This window comes from Ascaphus truei, chromosome 5 (genome assembly GCF_040206685.1).
Source record: "Ascaphus truei isolate aAscTru1 chromosome 5, aAscTru1.hap1, whole genome shotgun sequence".
Classification (NCBI taxonomy): domain Eukaryota; kingdom Metazoa; phylum Chordata; class Amphibia; order Anura; family Ascaphidae; genus Ascaphus; species Ascaphus truei.
In genome coordinates, this window is record NC_134487.1 from 299,208,989 (window position 1) to 299,226,792 (window position 17,804).

At 52.2% G+C, this 17,804-nt stretch overlaps 1 protein-coding gene across 4 annotated transcripts in view; it reads left to right on the forward strand.

Annotated features, from left to right (window-relative positions):
- The first annotated feature begins 1,699 nt into the window (after window positions 1-1,699).
- Window positions 1,700-17,804, forward strand: part of KRAS (KRAS proto-oncogene, GTPase) — a 35,512-nt gene continuing 19,407 nt past the window's right edge. For all 4 annotated transcript variants that reach the window (XM_075602871.1, XM_075602870.1, XM_075602867.1 and 1 more), the window contains exon 1: window positions 1,700-1,857. The gene's annotated coding sequence lies outside the window, so the exon portion shown is untranslated. The remainder of the gene's footprint in view (window positions 1,858-17,804) is intronic.

Below are 17,804 nucleotides of genomic sequence, written 5' to 3' on the forward strand. Positions count from 1 at the left end.
CCCTCCCCCTTTCCCCCCCCCTTTCCCCCCCCTCCCCCTTCTCCCCCCCTCCCCCTTTCCCCCCCACCCCCTCCCCCTTTCCCCCCTCCCCCTTTCCCCCCTCCCCCCCCCTCCCCCTTCTCCCCCTTCTCCACCTCCGCTTCCCCCCCCCCCTCCCCCTTTCCCCCCCCTCCCCCTTTCCCCCTCTCCCATTTTCCCCCCCTCCCCCCCTCCCCCATTTTCCCCCCTCCCCCCCCTCTCCCTTCTCCCCCCCCACTTTCCCCCCCTCCCCTCCCCCCCTTCTCCCCCCCTCCCCCCCGTCCCCCCCTCCTCCCCCTCTCCCCCCCTCCTCCTCCCTCCCCCCCTCCTCCTCCTTCCCCCCCTCCTCCTCCCTCCCCCCCTCCTCCCCCTCTCCTCCCCCTCCTCCTCCTCCCCTCCTCCCCTCCTCTTTCCCCCTCCTCCTCCTCCCCTCCTCTTTCCCCTCCTCCTCCTCCCCCCTCCTCCTCCTCCCCCCCCTCCCCCCTCCTCCCCCCTCCTCCTCCCCCCTCCTCCACCCCCCCCTCCTCCTCCCACCTCCTCCACCCCCGCCTCCTCCTCCCCCCCCTCCTCCCCCTCCTCCCCCCCCCTCCTCCCTCCTCCCCCCCTTTCCCCCCATCCCCCTCCCTTTCCCCCCATCCCCCTTTCCCCCCCCTTTCCCCCCATCCCCCTTTCCCCCCATCCACCCCCCCCTTTCCCCCCATCCCCCCCCCTTTCCCCCCATCCCCCTCCCCCCCCTTTCCCCCATCCCCCTTCCCCCCCTTTCCCCTTCCCCCCCTTTCCCCCCATCCCCCTTCCCCCCCCCTTTCCCCCATCCCCCTTCCCCCCCCCTTTCCCCCATCCCCCCCCCTTTCCCCCCATCCCCCTTCCCCCCCCCTTTCCCCCCATCCCCCTTTCCCCCCCCTTTCCCCCATCCCCCTTTCCCCCCATCCCCCTTTCCCCCCATCCCACCCCCCCCTTTCCCCCCATCCCCCCCCCCCTTTCCCCCCATCCCCCTTCCCCCCCTTTCCCCCATCCCCCTTCCCCCCCATCCCCCCCTTTCCCCCCATCCCCCTTCCCCCCCCTTTCCCCCCATCCCCCTTCCCCCCCCTTTCCCCCCCTTTCCCCCCATCCCCCCCATCCCCCCCCCTTTCCCCCATCCCCCTTCCCCCCCCCTTTCCCCCCATCCCCCTTTCCCCCCCTTTCCCCCCATCCCCCTTTCCCCCCCCTTTCCCCCCATCCCCCTTTCCCCCCCCTTTCCCCCCATCCCCCTTTCCCCCCCCTTTCCCCCCATCCCCCTTTCCCCCATCCCCCTTTCCCCCCATCCCCCTTTCCCCCCATCCCCCTTTCCCCCCATCCCCCTTTCCCCCCATCCCCCTTTCCCCCCATCCCCCTTTCCCCCCATCCCCCATCCCCCTTTCCCCCCATCCCCCTTTCCCCCCATCCCCCCATCCCCCTTTCCCCCCATCCCTCTTCTCTCTTCTTCCCCTCCTCCTGCCTGCTTCCCCTCCCTCTTCCCCTGTCACTACCTTCCCACCCCCAAGCCAATCCAGTAGTGACGTCACCGCAAGGTGGCTCCGGCGGGCGTGTCCGAAGCACCGAGGGCGTGGCTACCCTACACAGGACCCCGCCCACTTGTCTAGCTGTCCAATAGCCGAGACCGATGGGCGCTGACGTCAGCGCAGAGCGCCCGTTGTATTTATAGAACGTATTTAAAGAGCCCCTGGGAGTCTCTGACGCTACTGCGCGGCCGGCTGCGCGAGGCCGAGATACACCGCGGCGCGAGGCCAGAGCAGCGTCTTCCGGTGTCAGGGGGTCAGTCATGCGGCCGTGAGCAGCTTCACTCCTCCTTTCATCAATCAAGTGAGTGTTAGGGGTGTATCCCCCCTTCCCCGGGCCGTGGTGTATATATCTTCTCCCCCGTGCCGTGGTGTATATGTCTTCTCCACCCCCTCCCCGGGCTGTGGTGTATATGTCTCCCCCTCCCCGGGCTGTGGTGTGTCTTTCCCCCCCCCTCCACCCCCTCCCTGGGCCGTGCTGTATATGTCTTCCCCCCCCCCCCCTCCCCGGGCTGTGGTGTATATGTCTCCCCCTCCCCGGGCTGTGGTGTGTCTTTCCCCCCCCCTCCACCCCCTCCCTGGGCCGTGCTGTATATGTCTTCCCCCCCCTCCCCGGGCTGTGGTGTATATGTCTCCCCCTCCCCGGGCTGTGGTGTGTCTTCCCCCCCCCCCCTCCTCCCCCTCCCCGGGCTGTGGTGTATATGTCTCCCCCTCCCCGGGCTGTGGTGTGTCTTCCCCCCCCCCCCCCCCTCCTCCCCCTCCCCGGGCTGTGGTGTGTCTTTCCCCTCCACGGGCTGTGGTGTATATGTCTCCCCCTCCCCGGGCTGTGATGTGTCTTTCCCCTCCCTCCCCGGGCTGGCTGCGCGCTCTGTGTCTTCCCCCCTCCCTCCCCGGGCTGGCTGCGCGCTCTGTGTCTTCCCCCCTCCCTCCTCGGGCCGGCTGCGTGCTCTGTGTCTTCCCCCCTCCCTTCCCGGGCAGGCTGTGGTGTATGTCTTCCCTCCCTGGGCCGGCTGCGCACTCTGTCTTCTCTCAAATGGGCCGGCTGCGTGCTCTGTCTTTCCCCCCCCTCCCAGGGTCGGCTGCGCGCTCTGTGTCTTCCCCCCCTCCATCCCCGGGCCGGCTGCGCGCTCTGTCTTCCCCTCCCTCCCTCCCCGGGCCGGCTGCGCGCTCTGTGTCTTCCCCCCTCCCTCCCCGGGCCGGCTGCGCGCTCTGTGTCTTCCCCCCTCCCTCCCCGGGCCGGCTGCGCGCTCTGTGTCTTCCCCCCTCCCTCCCCGGGCCGGCTGCGCGCTCTGTCTTCCCCCCTCCCTCCCCGGGCCGGCTGCGCGCTCTGTGTCTTCCCCCCTCCCTCCCCGGGCCGGCTGCGCGCTCTGTGTCTTCCCCCCTCCATTCCCGGGCCGGCTGCGCGCTCTGTGTCTTCCCCCCTCCCTTCCCGGGCCGGCTGCGCGCTCTGTGTCTTCCCCCCTCCCTCCTCGGGCCGGCTGCGCGCTCTGTGTCTTCCCCCCTCCCTCCTCGGGCCGGCTGCGCGCTCTGTGTCTTCCCCCCTCCCTCCCCGGGCCGGCTGCGCGCTCTGTGTCTTCCCCCCCTCCCTTCCCGGGCTGGCTGCGCGCTCTGTGTCTTCCCCCCTCCCTCCTCGGGCCGGCTGCGCGCTCTGTGTCTTCCCCCCTCCCTCCCCGGGCTGGCTGCGCGCTCTGTGTCTTCCCCCCTCCCTCCCCGGGCAGGCTGCGTGCTCTCTGTCTTCCCCCCCTCCCTCCCCGGGCAGGCTGCGCGCTCTGTGTCTTCCCCCCTCCCTCCTCGGGCCGGCTGCGCGCTCTGTGTCTTCCCCCCTCCCTCCCCGGTCTGGCTGCGCGCTCTGTGTCTTCCCCCCTCCCTCCCCGGGCAGGCTGCGCGCTCTCTGTCTTCCCCCCTCCCTCCCCGGGCCGGCTGCGCGCTCTGTGTCTTCCCCCCTCCCTCCCCGGGCAGGCTGTGGTGTATGTCTTCCCTCCTCCCTCCCTGGGCCGGCTGCGCACTCTGTCTTCTCTCAAATGGGCCGGCTGCGTGCTCTGTCTTTCCCCCCCCTCCCAGGGTCGGCTGCGCGCTCTGTGTCTTCCCCCCCTCCATCCCCGGGCCGGCTGCGCGCTCTGTTTTCCCCTCCCTCCCCGGGCCGGCTGCGCGCTCTGTGTCTTCCCCCCTCCCTCCCCGGGCCGGCTGTGCGCTCTGTGTCTTCCCCCCTCCCTCCCCGGGCCGGCTGCGCGCTCTGTGTCTTCCCCCCTCCCTTCCCGGGCTGGCTGCGCGCTCTGTGTCTTCCCCCCTCCCTCCTCGGGCCGGCTGCGCGCTCTGTGTCTTCCCCCCTCCCTCCCCGGTCTGGCTGCGCGCTCTGTGTCTTCCCCCCTCCCTCCCCGGGCAGGCTGCGCGCTCTGTGTCTTCCCCCCCCTCTCCCTCCCCGGGCTGGCTGCGCGCTCTGTGTCTTCCCCCCTCCCTCCGCAGGCTGTGGTGTATGTCTTCCCTCCCTGGGCCGGCTGCGCGCTCTGTCTTCCACCCCCTCCCTCCCCGGGCCGGCTGCGCGCTCTGTGTCTTCCCCCCTCCCTCCCCGGGCCGGCTGCGCGCTCTGTGTCTTCCCCCCTCCCTCCCCGGGCCGGCTGCGCGCTCTGTGTCTTCCCCCCTCCCTTCCCGGGCTGGCTGCGCGCTCTGTCTTCCCCCCCCCCCTCCCTCCTCGGGCCGGCTGCGTGCTCTGTGTCTTCCCCCCTCCCTTCCCGGGCAGGCTGTGGTGTATGTCTTCCCTCCCTGGGCCGGCTGCGCACTCTGTCTTCTCTCAAATGGGCCGGCTGCGTGCTCTGTCTTTCCCCCCCCTCCCAGGGTCGGCTGCGCGCTCTGTGTCTTCCCCCCCTCCATCCCCGGGCCGGCTGCGCGCTCTGTCTTCCCCTCCCTCCCCGGGCCGGCTGCGCGCTCTGTGTCTTCCCCCCTCCCTCCCCGGGCCGGCTGCGCGCTCTGTGTCTTCCCCCCTCCCTCCCCGGGCCGGCTGCGCGCTCTGTGTCTTCCCCCCTCCCTTCCCGGGCTGGCTGCGCGCTCTGTGTCTTCCCCCCTCCCTCCTCGGGCCGGCTGCGCGCTCTGTGTCTTCCCCCCTCCCTCCCCGGTCTGGCTGCGCGCTCTGTGTCTTCCCCCCTCCCTCCCCGGGCAGGCTGCGCGCTCTGTGTCTTCCCCCCCCTCTCCCTCCCCGGGCTGGCTGCGCGCTCTGTGTCTTCCCCCCTCCCTCCGCAGGCTGTGGTGTATGTCTTCCCTCCCTGGGCCGGCTGCGCGCTCTGTCTTCCACCCCCTCCCTCCCCGGGCCGGCTGCGCGCTCTGTGTCTTCCCCCCTCCCTCCCCGGGCCGGCTGCGCGCTCTGTGTCTTCCCCCCTCCCTCCCCGGGCCGGCTGCGCGCTCTGTGTCTTCCCCCCTCCCTTCCCGGGCTGGCTGCGCGCTCTGTCTTCCCCCCCCCCTCCCTCCTCGGGCCGGCTGCGCGCTCTGTGTCTTCCCCCCTCCCTCCCCGGGCTGGCTGCGCGCTCTGTGTCTTCCCCCCCCCCCCTCCCTCCCCGGGCCGGCTGCGCGCTCTGTCTTCTCTATTTCCCCCCCCCCCCCCCCTGCCCGGGCCGGCTGCAGAGTGTGGGGGTGAGGGGGAAGGCACATGAACCCCCTGAGTCTCAATACATGGATTATCCTGGTTATTTCAGACGTGTAGTTGAACATCTCCACGGAAAATAAATATAAAAAAACTCTTGGCTCCATTACGCATAAAAAAATAAGCGTGGGGGTTTCTGCTGTGACAAAACATTTTGTTGTTTTTCTATCAGGAAAAATAGCTGTTGTGATTTTGTTGTTGCACAAAGCACTTTGCTTCAGAGACAAAAGATGGAGAACAGAATGGTCCTGACTGCTGTAAGATTGTGCATATACATGTGGTTAAACATGGTAGCTTTCCCAATGATCCCTGCTTGCTCACCCCACTCCTCTTTTCTGTCCTTGGGTTACAATTGTTTATAACGCAGACAATGTGCAGTGTTATAGTTACAGGAAACCTATCCCTGTCCTGTAGAGTTTGCAATTTTACATTGTTTAATGGCACAGAGCAATAAGTACAACAAAAAACAGACGAAGATGACCAAAGCTACTTTCCAATGTGACACAAATACACATTACTATATATATGTTCTTGAAAAAAGGGTCATTTAGTTTAACCCTTTGGCCAAAGCGTCTTAAGCTTGCTGCCACTTTCAAGGCATAACCGTAGCGGGTCCTAACACTCCCTGGGTTAAAATTGCTATTAACCTGTATAATTACAGGCAAAATGATCACATTGGAGTATGTTGAGTATGAATAGAAGTACATTGAGTATGAATAGAAGTACATTGATTTCCTAGAAGACGATGAGGCCTGTGGTGGTTTCTGGACACGGGCATAATAGTGAACAGTTAGAAACTTCAATACTGTCATGGTACAAACTACCTGTTCAGCTTGTGTATTCTGCTCCTAATGTCAGTATAGTGATGTGACCTGAATGCACATCTAGGTGACACTTGCTTTCTTTGGAAAGCTAAACTTTACAAATAACTCATTCCAATTTGACTCTAAACTTTGATTTGTTTAGGAAGGGGTGTTTAGGTTGACGTACATTGTACTGCACATATTTCTGCTACAGTTTGATGAACAGTGTAGAATGGTCTGACGTCTATGGGACATTTTTCACTTGAATTCCTTTCAGATGCATTATTTCATGTACCTGTAATTTTTTCCCCCTACACCATAGAATTAACTTTAGCAGTTTTAAATTGGACTTGTTTTGTGGCTGCCGTTTAATGAAGATATGCTGTGAATGGAAGTCTTAAAAGCAGAATTTGAGTGCCTTGAACATTTTAGACCTGTTGACTAAGGATAGTGTGAGCTATTCCAGCATTAAGACTTTGGGCCATATTTACCAAGCCGCCTTCTATCACACAGCATGACCATAGAACCCGCCTTACAGCCTGACTGGGTGGTAAGCTGTCTTATGACAGAACGCTGCTTGGTAAATATGGCACTATCTTGATGCAGGTTGATATATTCTGCATTGCTCGTACTTTACTTTCAGTACTATCTGTGTGTAAGCTTGTAGAACAGGTTTCCACACCCTAGATGCCTAAATGGCTCTGGCACTATTCCTAGTATAAGCTGTAGGTACTGTTGGTGGTTTCTTGCTGTCATTATCTGTTTTTAAAATTACCTTGGTTTTTGGAGGTACTGTACAGAGTACCGTTCCCATATTGCTCATTTTGGTGCCTTGTCCAAGGTCACAATCGGCGGCCACTGGCTCCCCTGCTTCAGTCACTGTCTTTAGGGGCCATGCCTGTTCTCACTGAGCCACTTGTATAGATGTGATTATTAGTATAAGATTTGTCTTAACTCGCTGCAATATTCCTGTGGATTTGTAAGAGGCTGTCTTCATTTGATTGGAGAGGCCTATTTTATGTACAACAGTTGTGCTTGGAGGGTTGAACCTGGGCCTATAAACTTTAGATACGATTGGTGCACAACTATAAATAAATCCTAAGCTTACACTGTATGTTCCTGGACATTTTATTTCACATGCAGGAAATTAGATTTTAACTTGCAAGCCACAAAACCGCCTCTTACAATCTGGGTACGCACCAGGTTTAAGGGTGCAATCCCACAGTCTGACAGTTGACTTTCTTGAGGGTCTTTGGGGAAGTTGAAGGAGTGGAGTGTACGGAGTACACTAAAGATCCCTAATAATGGCGCACCGCAGACCTAAGTAGTATTAAATCATGGTCATAATGTGCGTCAACAAACAACATCAAATACATTTTATTACATATAAGTGACGAGGACCTTAAAGTCCTCAGAGCAAACCCATCAATCGTGTGGAGACGTTCCAAAAACATACGGGACCACCTGGTACATAGCCACTTCACGAGAAATAAAAACCAAAAAACATGGCTGTCTATGAAGGGTTTTTTTAAATGCCATCACTGCAAGGCCTGTGAATTTATGAGAGAAAGTTCAACATTCACTAATACACAGAAAACTAAGACTTATCAGATCAAAACCTTCATCAATTGTAAAAGCACAGGAGTCATCTACCTGATCACCTGCTCCTGTGGCTTGAGATATGTGGGTAAAACCAAACGGGAACTGAGAAGAGTCCTTGAACACCTAAGCTCCATCCGAAACTCTATAGATACCCCAGTCTCTCGACACGTACGCGGAGTACATGATGGAGATAGTAGCACCCTTAGCTTTCAGGGCATTGATCACATTGCACCCAATATACGTAAAGGCAATTGGGATCAAAAATTGCTACAATGCGAGGCCAGGTGGATATATTTGCTGAACACACATTATCCATCTGGCCTCAACGAAGGATTCGTATACACACCTTTTCTATGAATGATTACTTTCTCGGGGCAACATATGGTACCACTCCTAGTCATGCAACCACCATTACCATTGAAACATATATGCATATAAATGTATACATTACTTTTGCTGTTACACATACCTTCAATAGCTGCATCAACATCATTGCAGCCTCAATCGGATCTCTGGTATTCCTGTTTCACAGCACACTTCTGTGAGCCAATCACTAGGTCCTTTTCTGTGCATTCAACACACACTGCTAAAGTGCAGTACACTCACGCCACCACCACCATCGCGGACTTACACTAGCGTCTCACGTTTGCTACGGCAACGATGACGTATAAAGGGGCCGACAGACGCGTCTATGCCAGCCCCGGAAGAAGTCGCTCAAGGCGACGAAACGTACGTCGGGTTTTTAGCCGCTATGGTGACACTTTGAAACTTTCTTCATACCTCTACTCGAGGAGTTTACGCTTGCTCATCATAAGATCAATTACCTTATTTATACGATCGCTAGTCTACCTACACTGGAGCATCAGCACGATCTCTATATGTATATATGTGTGCTAACGGCTACCACTCCTTACCTCTACTTGAGGAATTTATGCTCGTCCTGACACTGTTATCTACATTACCGCTCACCTGCCTTGAGCCTAATGCCTATATATCCTCTATGCCTAGATATGTGTTAAATAATAATCACTACAAATACCTAACCAGATATACTCACCGACGGGTCCTCTCAGGGAATCCACGGGGACCCCTGCACGGTCCCTGTGCATGCACATGCAAGCTATCATTACAGAGACTATACTAACGATATTTACTAACGGGTCCCCCCAGGTCATCAAAGGGGACCCCGTATATGACAGCGGACGCCGTCCGAGTCAAGGGGTACTCACGTGATCCCGGAAGTGCAGTATCGCGAGGCCCCTGCAATAAACGAGTACCAATACACAGTATTGGAGAGACCTATCCTAGAGTTACTGACTTCACTGCCATTTCTGATACACACTGCGGGGAACGGCATACCACGATGGATGTGACCTGCCACACAGGGTAATCACGCGATCCTGGGAGAGCGGTACCGTGAGACCCCCGTCAACATATGCACTAATAATAAAGTACCATGGTACATACACAACGAGTCCCTGTCTATACCTAATACATGTGTAGAGGTATATAGTTATAACTGAGGGTGGCACGAAGCCAGTACACACTCTCGCAATAACTGCAACGTGTACGGCACGAGCACTACCATTACAGAGCTACATTCACGAACTGCTAATTATTAGTCTCCCCAGTAGAAAGTACATTAGACATTACCTTATCAGCATACCACATGCGGAGGACCATATGGGCCATCCCCTAGATAGGCACTTGGACAGGCATGATCATGGATCACGACACTATGAAGGTATAAACTATGCTATTCAGCAAGCGTTAGGGACTTATGGGTACCTACTCCTACTAGACACAATTTTAATATCATTGAGAATTGACGTAGCAACCTACACTTGGCAGTTGCTCATTAGGTACCCCATTCCTATGAACATCTCCTCTTACTCACTGTGGGTTAACCATACGGTATATTAATACCTTCACCCTACGATTACTTCAAGAGGAGTCTGCTCCATAGGCTGGATCTGTGTAGCCCATCAAGCAGATTGTACAGCTAAACCTCCGCTGTATCAATCATGTAAGTCCTATACACACTCCATACGTAGTAGTCAGCATCTCTCCCCAAGAGAGGAACAAGAAGTTTCACGTTTCTAACGAGTTATATGTAATAAAATTTATTTGATGTTTGTTGACGCACATTATGACCATGATTTAATACTACTCAGGTCTGCGGTGCGCCATTATTGGATCTTTAGTGTTCTCCGTACACTCCACTCCTTCTGCGTATTTACTCCCTGGCAGCACGCGACCGTATACATTCATCTGGGGGTTTGAGCGGTATCACAAACTTTCAGTCTTTGGGGAAGTTTGTGCAAGTGCTTTTTTTTTTCCTTTTCCCACAATGTCTTGATCCGAGAACAAGTTAAGGGTGGGGGGGAGGTAGGGGTACTTGCTGATCACACAAGGGAGCAGCCAGAGGAAATCAAACCCCACCCAAGTCTCACTTTAAAATAAATACTTATAGGTGTCGTATTTAGGTTTAAAAAAATAAATAAAGCCCAAGTGAGACCCCTTAAACATGTCAGGGGATCTTGGAGCTGAACCACGTTCTTTTCAGCTCAGGTGACCCCCGATTCCTGAGATGCTTAACAGCAAAAGCGCCACCGCTACTTCCTGGTTGTTTAAATGCCTGCGTTATACAAGCCTATTGTATGTCTTTATTTATACTGCGCCATTAATGTACATAGCGTTTCACAGTAGTAATACACGTGGTAATCAAATAAATAACAGATAATATAAATAACAGATCATGGGAATAAGTGCTTCAGACATAAAAGTAACTAAGGAAATGGAGTCCCTGATCTGATGAGCCTAATACAGGGGTGGGGAACCTTTTTTTCTGCCAAGGGCCATTTTGATATTTATAAAATCATTCGAGGGCCATCCAAAATTATCAACTTAAAAATTAACCTGCTATATTTGGTCAAACATTTAATTAACTCACCCCTAATGTGATGGCTGGAACTGCTTCTCTTTGGACGACTGACTCTTGGGTGGTGAGTGACTATGACTGACCGGGTTGGTGCCTGTGCACACACACACGTACACCGGGCAGGGGGGAGGGAAATCAGACTCTCAGACCCGCTCTCTGACCCATGAGATCACAGTAATTTTATGGGGAAAGATCATTTGGGGGGGGGGGGTCTGCAAAAGTTAATCATACAACTTGTATTGAAGTCAAGGAGACCAATGATGCTGGGATTAGGCTGTGTCCCCGCTAGTGCTGAGCGGGCAGCGAGGTGTGTGTGTTGAGGGGGGGGGGGTCGGAGGAGGACCGTGTAAGTGCGCGGGGGGGGGGATCGGAGCATGTGCCCTCCTACACAACTGCTACCTGGTGTGTGGAGGCGGACCGTGTAAGTGCGCGGGGGGGGGGGATTCTGAGCAAGGGGGGATCGGAGGAGGACCATGTAAGTGCGCGGGGGGGGGATCGGAGGAGGACCATGTAAGTGCGCGGGGGGGGGGGATCGGAGGAGGACCATGTAAGTGCGCGGGGGGGGGATCGGAGGAGGACCATGTAAGTGCGCGGGGGGGGGAATCGGAGGAGGACCATGTAAGTGCGCGGGGGGGGATCGGAGGAGGACCATGTAAGTGCGCGGGGGGGGGATCGGAGGAGGACCATGTAAGTGCGCGGGGGGGGAATCGGAGGAGGACCATGTAAGTGCGTGGGGGGGATTCTGAGCAGGGGGGGGGGGGGGGGATCGGTGCAGGTGCCCACCTCCGCAACTGCTGCCCGGTGTGGTGATTCAAGTTTCTTCCTCCGCAGACTCGCTCTTCTGTGGACGTGCTCCGTGGGGGGGGTGGTCTTGGCAAAAAAATAATAAAAAACTCTTGGCAATATGCCAACACGAGGCAGCCAATCGGGAAAGGGGAAGTTTTTAAATTTTTTTTTTTTTTTTTTTCCCCCCTCCTTTCTTGCGAGCGCGCAAACGGCCCCCTGACTCACGGGGGCCGGACGTTCCCCACCCCTGGTCTAATTGGTAGGTAGGGAGAACGTACAGAGATAGTAGGAGGGCATTTTGGTAAGTGCTTCTGCAGGGGGCCAAGCTTTATGTATCATGTGTCCAGTATAATCCACAGTGCTATTCATATGCTTCTTTAAGCAAGTGTCTTAAGGTGGGTCTTAAAGGTGGATAGGGTCATGGAACAAGACCCACATTTCTGTTTCACCCCCCCCCCCTTTCCTTTGCAGCTTCTGCTTGTCACCTTCTCATTCCAGCTGCATGTATTTTGCTCTGTACTGTGTGTTAGACACAGTGTTGCGATCCCTGTCTCTGCATTATGCCAGCGAGTTGCTACAGCAACCTCAGCCTTTCTGTCAGAATGGGCTAGTTTGCCTTCTCCCCCTCTGCCTTGCCGACAGATGGTATGTCCCCAGGCTATCTTGCTACCCAGTATACACTGGCACTTCCTTTTCCACTTTCTACACTTGCTGAGTTAGTACCCTCCTGTAATTTGCTCTACTGGCAAGGACTTATCTTTTTCACCTTTCCCCACTATCAAGCGCACTCACCATAGAGACATTCTCTCACAATACCATCATCCACAAGTGCCTTTGTAAATCCATGCTTTTTCTCAAAGTAAAGAAAGACAAAGAACTTGTTGTGCTTGTAAAAGGAACGAGTTGAACCTATCTGGGCTAATCATACCACACATGACCCTGGCCTCCAGAATAGATAGGGAAGGTGCTAGTTGGGTATTGAGGACATTCCAGAGGTGCGGGGCAGTAAGTGAGAGGTTTAAGGCGGGAGAGGGCTTTGGATACAAAGGGGGTAGAAAGAAGACATCCTTGAGGAACGCAAGAGTCTGGATGGTGTATAGTGAGAAATTAGGGCTGAGATGTAAGGAGCAGAAGAGTGTAAAGCTTTAAAAGTGAGGAGGAGAATTGTGTGTGTGATACGGGATTTGATCGGAAGCCAGGAGAGGGATTTCAGGAGGGGAGGCGCTGAGACAGATTTAGGAAAGAGTAGAGTGATTCTGGCAGCAGCGTTTAGGATAGATTGTAGGTGAGGCAGGAGGTTACAGTAATCAAGACGGGAGAGACTGAGGGCCTGAGTCAGAGATTTAGCAGTCGAGAAACAGGCGTATCTTAGTGACATTGCAGAGGAAAAAGCGACAGGTTTTGGAAACGTTCTAAATGTGAGATGCGTCGAGTGTGACCCCCTAAGCAGCGTGCTTGGGTGAATGATCGTACTTCAAACAGTAATGTGGAACGAGGGAATAGGGCCAGGTTTGGGAAGAAGTATGAGGAGCTCTGTTTTAGCCATGTTGAGTTCAAGGCGGCGGAGGGCCATCCAGGATGATATAGCAGAGAGACATTCAGAAACTTTGATGTTTACAGCAGGTGTAAGGTTGGGTGTTAAAGTAATTTTGTGTCGTCAGCATAGAGGTGATATTTAAACCCAAGAGATGTTATTAGGTCCCCTAGAGAGTGTGTACAGAGAAAAGAGAAGAGGTCCCAGGACAGAGCCCTGTGGTACCCCCACAGAGATCAATAGAGGAGGAGGAGGTGTTAGCAGAAGAGACACAAAGTACGATGGGAGAGGTAAGAGGAGATCCAGGATAGAGCTTTGTTATGAATACCAAGAGTATAGAGAATGTGAAGGAGAAGAGGGTGGTCCACGGTGTCAAATGTGGCAGAGGTCGAGTAATATGAGCAGAGTGTAATGACCTCTGTCTTTGGCAGCATGGAGGTTGTCAGTTATTTTAGTGAGGGCTGTTTCCGTGGAATGAGCAGTGCGGAAGGCAGATTGAAGAGGGTCTAGGAGAGCATAGGTGTTGAGAGAATACAATAGGAAGCTGTTACAGATGTTGCAGGTTCTTATTGGCTCATGCAACGCATGACATCAAAACTCGGTCCTGTTTCCCCTGGTGGGAATGACACCGGTGCCACATTCCCCGGTAAGTATCTCTGGAACCAGGGAAACTAACTTTCCAGCTCTGGAAACTCCCTGATTTCCACACGTAGAAAAAAAACTGCTGTCAAAGAGCAGGAGCTGCTCCTTTAATAGCAGATTATGTAGTCTGCATGCAGACTAAACTCCAAGCAAAAGGTTTATCTTTTATATTGATGCTGCCAAGAAAGAACCGAGCAACGGTAGATACCCTTTTGGAGGTGATCCATGGCACAAATACAGGTAAAGGGGTAATTTGAAGTGCTTTTCCAACAGCACTACAGATCGTCTCTGTCTCTAGGAATGAGCTATTGGTACACGGATTTAGAAGGTAATATGTGACCCACGAAAGTCTCCGGCTTATCATAGGGGAACTCCATTTTATTTGGACAATTATTGAAGTGCTTGCATATCTTTGCCCTGTTGCGGCTGTGATAATACAGCTTAAGTAGTGAAGTTATTGAATAGCCAATAACTTGACATTGAACACTAGTAAACATTTAATTGTTCTATGCAATTTAAAGTATATGCTAATACAGAGGTGTAAAACAAACAACAAATGCTACATCCAATGTGTCAAATTATATAGTTGAATACTTGTGTTGTCTTCCGTAAGGGTCCTTTAGTTCAGGGGGGCGCAAACTTTTTTCCCTGCGCCCCCCTGCCGGCGGTCCCCTCACTCCCGCGCCCCCCCTCCAACCCCAACTTACTCGCGCTCCGGCGTAATGACGTCACGTTGCCATAGCAACGTGACGGCACATGACCTCGCAGCGTCATTTTGACGCCGTGTTGCCATGGCGACGCAGGGAGGAAGCCGCCGGAGCCACGGTAAGTTAGGTTTACAGAAGCCCTGCAGCTCCCCCGGCACTTAATTTATGTGCCTTCGGGAAGCGCGCGGGGCCTCTGTAAACCCCGCGCCCCCCCGTCGGCAGTCTCGCGCCCCCCAGTTTGCGCACCGCTGCTTTAGTTCAACACTTTGACCAAAGCCTTTTTAAGTATCGGGTGTTTTCATGCCCCTGTAGGAGACTGGTCTATAGACCGTCCTCCCTCCACAGCAGAGGTAAATGGGGTTTTCAGTGTTGGGACATGCAAAAAGGACACACCATGGCGGGCTGCAGGTTAACGCTTTGGCCAAAGAGCTGAACTAAATGATGCTTATAAGGGGTCAGATGTATTTACGTATGTCACATGTCACATTGGATGCAGCATTAAACATTTTTTTTGTATACTTTTGGTCACAAACCCTATAGCGCTGCTTTTGATATATATTATAGTTCAGAGCTTACAGGGATTGTTTCTAATACAGAGGTGTACTGATTATATCCCTGTCTGGAAATGTATCCTGCATTGATTTATTTTACATTTGCTCAATTTCAATCTGTACTGCATGAATGGGCTTTGGTTTTAGTGATGCCAAAATAACAAATGTTTTATTACCAATTACTACTTCACATCTAAAAGCTAAATCTGAGCTGTACTTGCTGTATTCCCTCATCCTTTGCGAATGGTGCAACAAACTATTGATCGGCTATCTCACTGGATCTTGGTAGTATGTGAACTAAAAGGCGAAAGCATTAGGTTTAGCTCAAATGGTGGCAATCTGTAAGTATCCTTTCTGGACCACTGGCTAAAATGGACTCTGGGATATAGCTGTAATATTTGGAAATGGTTCTGCCAATTGTGGATGTAATTACTTAGTCATTCAGAGTAATGTCTGCTACTTTATTTAACTTAATTGGTTTGTGATAGAGGCACATCAACATTAAGTGGCCAAAAACCTGTTTGATATGTTCCCTTTCTCTGATTTGAAACTAGTCTTTGCCTCATTTGTGTTGTACATGCAGGGAGTCTCGTTCTGCATTGTAGTGTTCTCACATTTATTTCATGTTTATGATTTGATGCAAACTGATTACTATACAAATAAAATTTGAAGGAAAATCTGTATTTCTAAAACCCCAAGCACTTCATCAAACTGCAAACCGCTGCTTCTATAGCCAAGTCTAAAAAAGAAATATCATTGAGTACTGAGGCTACACACATTCATGCTGCTTGCTGGCCTGTCGCATGCAAGGCTGACCATGGCAGGAATGTTTGGAATGTCCAGTAGAAGCCAATGTAACTCGGGCAGCGCACAATATCACGCCATTAGGGAGGTTCTCTTAATATCACTCTTATTTGATTCATTGTTCTTGAATACAATACTCGTAAATTGTCTAGCATCATAGCAATCCTTTGTCTGGTGAAACCTGCAACTACCTTCTCTGCAAAATATTATGGGCTTTGAGTAATTTGCATGGCAAAGTTAAGTGAAAAATGTATTTATAATGAACTATTTAATAAAGGTACGGAAGTATCTGGGGTGATTGCTTGTATAATAACATTTAGCAAAAATGGTTGGCTGTGTGTGACTATATGTATATTGCATTGCTGTGGAATTGCCAATAGAAAATATTCATCTACTTTTGCCATTTACGATAAATGACAATACATGTTTAACTACATGACCGGGCATGGTCGCTATTCATTTTGTACTCCTGTAAACATGGTTATATTTGCTGTCAACTGTGAGATTATTCTCCTCCGAGTAGTTCAAATTTGGTGCAGTTTACCAATAAATCCTGTATAATTGTCGGGTCATGATCATTTTGTGACTTATCTTTGTATAGAGGCTATTGGGTTTATTTAGATGTTTGGCTAATGCACTGTTCAAGCGTGTGACTTGGCTAGTGATTAGAATGAAACAGAGCAGTATATGTAAATTCAGCTTATTCCCCCCCCCCCCCCTTCCCAGAAACCGTATCACATTATTTACATTTTCTAGGGGATGCCATACAGTTTTTTTTTGTTTTTGTTTTTTGTTTTTTTACATTAACAGAAATGTGCCCTTCAGGCCTCCCACGCAACGGCTGTGCCACTTTCACAAAGCATAGAAACTGTAAGTTGTTCTCTGATCAAAGCTGGTACTGTATTAGTTAGAAATTGTTACCGGTCACATCGCAGGCTGGCATACATCAAAGAAAGAAACGCGTTTTTGCTCTGTCTTATTGTTTGTGTGAATTATGTCAGTCAGAACTTGCAACAATATTTGACAGTGTGTAGGTAGCAAACTTGTTTTACTAATTTTATTTATACATCTCCAGTGCCACGTGTCATGTATAATGTAGTTGACAGTTCCACAGGTAAGGAAAGCTTGGCTGGGATTTTACGCCACTTGAATGGGAATCTGTCTGATCGCAGTGTGATCCACTGCTTCAAGCCTTATTGAATAAGCCCCTAAATGTTTCTATTTCTCTAAGTGACGGGAGTATAATGTACTTGTTTTGCTCTTGAAGGCAGCAGTTCCACCACCTTCCTAGATGAAATGGGAGGTCCCAGTCGGTGCACTGGAACCACTAGGGTTGCAAGAGGTTAAATTTTATTCTGTGCAAATGCAGCGATTGCAAAGTCTGCTCCAGAGCAGAAAGCTTGAAGCCTTTATCAGTAGAAAAGATGAATAGCGGTGGGAGGTCTGCAGATGTCCTGTAATGTATTTGGACTTGCCCAAACAGCTGCACAGTAAACAATGCTATGTTCTGCTTTCTCTTTCAGAATTTGTGGGTATTCAGTGATGCTTGTTACTCTAAAACATGAAATCTTTAACATGTATGGCTGCTATCCACTACTGAAACCGTGACATGTGGCTTCTAACATTGTGGTAAAGCTCTGCATCTGCACTAGTAATGTATCCCTGACTGGGTCAAGTAATCCTGTGGCATCCATTGAGAAGGAAAGATGCATTGGAGAAACTCTACGTGGTTCTTATCGGCTTTGGCCACGTAATGATTTGTAGTCCTCTTGTTTTTGTATCAAATGCGAATATTGAACCTCCCAGGAGAAACTGAGCTCTATTTTAATTGGGTGATCTACAATGAACTGCTGTGTCCTTGTGCCCTAGGTGTAATTATGTTGTTATTCTGTCTCTAGCTATTCTAAATGGAGACATATGGGTCATCTTTCTAAATATAAACCATGCCACTAGTAGTAAACCTTCGCCTGTGCACAAGGCTGCTGCCTGGATACATTGTTCTGAATAGTTTTACATGACTGCTCTGAAATTACAAATATTGGGGGGAAAGCTTGACATTTCATACAACACATGTATGGCTTTCCTCCATTAGGGCTATAGTTTAGGAACCAACTGGGGTGTAATGTCTGATATGCTGTGTCCAATGTAACCATCTTGAAGGAATTGTCTGAATATTCAGAATCTTAACTTTAATAACTTTATTTAATGTAGCTCTTTTCTCCCAATGGGACTCAAAGCTTCACAATTGCT